We start from the raw sequence: 5,000 nt of genomic DNA on the forward strand, positions 1-5,000 counted from the left end.
TCGAGGAATCGAGCGGTAGTTTGTCTCGGTCGAGCTAGTTCCGGAACGCGTTACCGATACACGCGCCTGCCCCGCCCGCCCCCCGCTTCTTTTCTGTTACCGTTCCTTCAGCTTTTCATTTCTTTATCGCTTTTCTTTGCGCCCGCCCTCCCCCCCCCCCCCCCCCCCCCCCGCCTTACCTTTTTTTCCCTCGCCGCCGAAGCCGCCGGGGGGCCGCGGACCGGGCAGAGGTGGCGGCCCCCGGCCCCGCCCGCCCCCCCCCCCGCCTTCCGCCAGTCGGTTGGCCGCCCCGGGAGACTTTAGGAGCCGGCGGCGTCCCTGCCGCCTCTGTGCCCGCGCGGCAGAGGGGAGTCCCGGCGGCGTGCGGTCTCTAAGCCCGGCTGCCGAGTCGCTGCCCTGCCGTGCCCGAGCCCCGGCTCCCGCCTTCCTCGCTCCCTCCCTCCCTCTCGCCCTGCTGCGCGCCTGCCCGCCGCCCCCGCCGCGGGCTGAAAAACCAACGAACGCAAAACGGGGCAGCGGTGGGTGTGTGTCTGCGTGAAAAAAAAACCCGCAAACGACCCAAACGGAAACCTTCTCCGAATCCCTGTATCCCCCCCCTCCCCAGCCTGCCTCTGCGCCGGCCTCCCTCCCCTGCCGCTGCCGCCGCCGTCGCGACCGAGCGCGGGAACGTTGGCGTGGCGGGAACCGGCGCCCTTTCGCCGTGGGCGGGCGGGCGGGCGGGCGGGGGCCCGGTTGCCGGGCAGCGGGGCGCGCGCGCATGCGCAGAGCGCGCGGCTGCGGACGCACACCTCCCCCAGCCCGCCCCCCCCGCTGCTCCGGGGCGCCGGAGAGTCTGCGGTCGGGGCGGAGGGGCCGCACCCGCCGGTCGGCGGGTACGGAACTGCAGCGCGGGGAGGGAGGGAGGGCGGGAGGGGGAGCGCGCGCGCGCAGGTGTGCGTGTCGGTGTGTGTGTGTCTGTGTCTGTGTCTGTCTCCGTGTGTGTGTCTGTGTCTCTGTGTGTGTGTGTGTGTGTGTGTCTCTCTCTGAGCGCGCGTGTGCCGCCGGGGGGGGGCGGGGTGGCGTCTGCAGGGTCGCAGATACTTCTTCTAATACATTTGTTTCATTAAAAAAAGAAATAATAACTCGGCAATGGACGCCCCGTCCTGAAGTCTCCCGGCAGACGGCGAACTCGCCCCGGGGGCCGCCGCCTCTACCCGGCCCCTCCCCTACCAGCTGGGGAGGAAAAAAGCCGGCCGGGAGGGCAGACTTGCCGTGAGCCGGGGGGGGGGTGGGGGGGGGGTGGGGGCGGGGCGGGGCGGAGCGGAGCGGAGCGGAGAGGCTGGACGGGGCGGTGAAGCCGGCGAGCGCACGGCGGCCACCGGTTCGGGGCGGGGGGGGCGCGTGCCTGTGGGCGCGTGCGTTGCGGGCGGCGGCGGGGGAGGGGGGCGTTGAAAAAACCCGAAATTCTTAAAAATCCATTCAAAATGACGGGGTGGCCGTCCTTGTACCATGATTCGCGTAAATCCCGAAAAAGGGGAAAAAAAAAAGTTAACCCCCCCGGACCCCCCCCCACGACCCCCGCCGCCCTGCTGAAACAGGGACGGGGTGGCCCTTGCGCCAGATTCGCGTAAATCCCGAAAAAGGGGAAAAAAAAAAATTAACCCCCCCGGACCCCCCCCCACGCCCCCCCGCCGCCCTGCTGAAACAGGGACGGGGTGGCCCTTGCGCCAGATTCGCGTAAATCCCGAAAAAGGGGAAAAAAAAAAAATTAACCCCCCCGGACCCCCCCCCACGACCCCCGCCGCCCTGCTGAAACAGGGACGGGGTGGCCCTTGCGCCAGATTCGCGTAAATCCCGAAAAAGGGAGAAAAAAAAAGTTAACCCCCCCGGACCCCCCCCCCCACGACCCCCGCCGCCCTGCTGAAACAGGGACGGGGTGGCCCTTGCGCCAGATTCGCGTAAATCCCGAAAAAGGGGAAAAAAAAAAATTAACCCCCCCGGACCCCCCCCCACGACCCCCGCCGCCCTGCTGAAACAGGGACGGGGTGGCCCTTGCGCCAGATTCGCGTAAATCCCGAAAAAGGGGAAAAAAAAAAGTTAACCCCCCCGGACCCCCCCCCCACGACCCCCGCCGCCCTGCTGAAACAGGGACGGGGTGGCCCTTGCGCCAGATTCGCGTAAATCCCGAAAAAGGGGAAAAAAAAAAGTTAACCCCCCCGGACCCCCCCCCCACGACCCCCGCCGCCCTGCTGAAACAGGGACGGGGTGGCCCTTGCGCCAGATTCGCGTAAATCCCGAAAAAGGGGAAAAAAAAAAATTAACCCCCCCGGACCCCCCCCCACGCCCCCCCGCCGCCCTGCTGAAACAGGGACGGGGTGGCCCTTGCGCCAGATTCGCGTAAATCCCGAAAAAGGGGGAAAAAAAAAAATTAACCCCCCCGGACCCCCCCCCACGACCCCCGCCGCCCTGCTGAAACAGGGACGGGGTGGCCCTTGCGCCAGATTCGCGTAAATCCCGAAAAAGGGGGAAAAAAAAAGTTAACCCCCCCGGACCCCCCCCCCACGACCCCCGCCGCCCTGCTGAAACAGGGACGGGGTGGCCCTTGCGCCAGATTCGCGTAAATCCCGAAAAAGGGGAAAAAAAAAAATTAACCCCCCCGGACCCCCCCCCACGACCCCCGCCGCCCTGCTGAAACAGGGACGGGGTGGCCCTTGCGCCAGATTCGCGTAAATCCCGAAAAAGGGGAAAAAAAAAAGTTAACCCCCCCGGACCCCCCCCCCCCACGAACCCCGCCGCCCTGCTGAAACAGGGACGGGGTGGCCCTTGCGCCAGATTCGCGTAAATCCCGAAAAAGGGGAAAAAAAAAAAATTAACCCCCCCGGACCCCCCCCCCACGACCCCCGCCGCCCTGCTGAAACAGGGACGGGGTGGCCCTTGCGCCAGATTCGCGTAAATCCCGAAAAAGGGGAAAAAAAAAAAATTAACCCCCCCGGACCCCCCCCCACGACCCCCGCCGCCCTGCTGAAACAGGGACGGGGTGGCCCTTGCGCCAGATTCGCGTAAATCCCGAAAAAGGGGAAAAAAAAAAGTTAACCCCCCCGGACCCCCCCCCCACGACCCCCGCCGCCCTGCTGAAACAGGGACGGGGTGGCCCTTGCGCCAGATTCGCGTAAATCCCGAAAAAGGGGAAAAAAAAAAAATTAACCCCCCCGGACCCCCCCCCACGACCCCCGCCGCCCTGCTGAAACAGGGACGGGGTGGCCCTTGCGCCAGATTCGCGTAAATCCCGAAAAAGGGGAAAAAAAAAAGTTAACCCCCCCGGACCCCCCCCCCACGACCCCCGCCGCCCTGCTGAAACAGGGACGGGGTGGCCCTTGCGCCAGATTCGCGTAAATCCCGAAAAAGGGGAAAAAAGTAGGAATTAGCCCCCACCACCACCCACCCACAGCTCGGCCTGGGGAGAACCGGGCTGGCCGGTCCAGCCGGCTCCGGAGCACGTGGCGGCCGGACGCCACGTCTACCGGCCTCCGCGGCCGGACGCCACGTCTACCGACCTCCGCGGTCGGACGCCACGTCTACCGACCTCCGCGGTCGGACGCCACGTCTACCCGCCTCCGCGGCCGGGCGCCACGTCTACCCGCCTCCGCGGCCGGACGCCACGTCTACCGGCCTCCGCGGCCGGACGCCACGTCTACCGACCTCCGCGGTCGGACGCCACGTCTACCGACCTCCGCGGCCGGACGCCACGTCTACCGGCCTCCGCGGCCGGGCGCCACGTCTACCCGCCTCCGCGGCCGGACGCCACGTCTACCGACCTCCGCGGCCGGGCGCCACGTCTACCCGCCTCCGCGGTCGGACGCCACGTCTACCGACCTCCGCGGCCGGGCGCCACGTCTACCCGCCTCCGCGGCCGGACGCCACGTCTACCGGCCTCCGCGGTCGGACGCCACGTCTACCCGCCTCCGCGGCCGGACGCCACGTCTACCGACCTCCGCGGTCGGACGCCACGTCTACCGACCTCCGCGGCCGGACGCCACGTCTACCGGCCTCCGCGGTCGGACGCCACGTCTACCCGCCTCCGCGGCCGGACGCCACGTCTACCGACCTCCGCGGTCGGACGCCACGTCTACCGGCCTCCGCGGTCGGACGCCACGTCTACCGACCTCCGCGGCCGGGCGCCACGTCTACCCGCCTCCGCGGCCGGTGGCGGCCGCTAGGTCTACCCGGCTCCGCAGGTGGCCGCCAGGTCGACCCGGCTCCGGGGCCGGCGGCGGCCGGCGGCGGTCCCCGGAGAGCGCGGACCGTCGCTGTCGGCGCGTCCGGCGAAAAGGGTGGCCACGTCTACCGGGCTCCGGCGGGACTTGGTCGCGTTTCCGGGGCTGAGGGGTAGACGTGTTGTCCCCGCCGCCTGCTCGGAGCTGCCCAAGGGGTCGCTGTTTTTCGCTGCCTCCAGTTACGTCATCGTAAAAGGCGGCGGCGGCGGCGCGCCCCCCCGGTGGGCGGAGGCACCGTTCTTGCAGCTTGCCGGGGGCGGGGACGTGCCTGTCCGTACTATAGGAGGGAGTGGGGACTCGCCTCCAAGAGCGGCGCTAGCCAGCGGCTGCAACGCCCTCGCCTCGGCCGGCCAAGTGGGGCGCTCGGCGGGCGTAGTGGCGGTTCCCCCGGACGGTTCGGCTCCCGCGGGGCAGGGCGAAGAGCGAAGACCGGCGGCGGCGGCCGCCGCCGGCACTCGAACGCTGGAAGGGCGGGGGGAGCGCAGCGGAGCTCGGCGCGGCTTTCCCCCGTCCCCCCGAGGGCCCGATGATGGCGATGGCGAGTGCTGGTAGAGGCCCCGAGGCAGAGATGCCTGCGAGAGCCCAGCCCGCCGCGGCGGCCGCCGCCGGCTCCTGAGGGCCAGGGGATGGGGGCGGGCGAGGTGGCGGCACCTCGTCCTTTGTTTTTCTCCGGCCTTAAGCCGGAGCCCGCCAAGCGGGCAGAGAGCGGCGGCCGGTCGTGGTGGCCGGCAGCCGGGCGCACGCAGA

This window comes from Aptenodytes patagonicus, unplaced genomic scaffold (assembly GCF_965638725.1).
Source record: "Aptenodytes patagonicus unplaced genomic scaffold, bAptPat1.pri.cur scaffold_350, whole genome shotgun sequence".
NCBI classification, from domain to species: domain Eukaryota; kingdom Metazoa; phylum Chordata; class Aves; order Sphenisciformes; family Spheniscidae; genus Aptenodytes; species Aptenodytes patagonicus.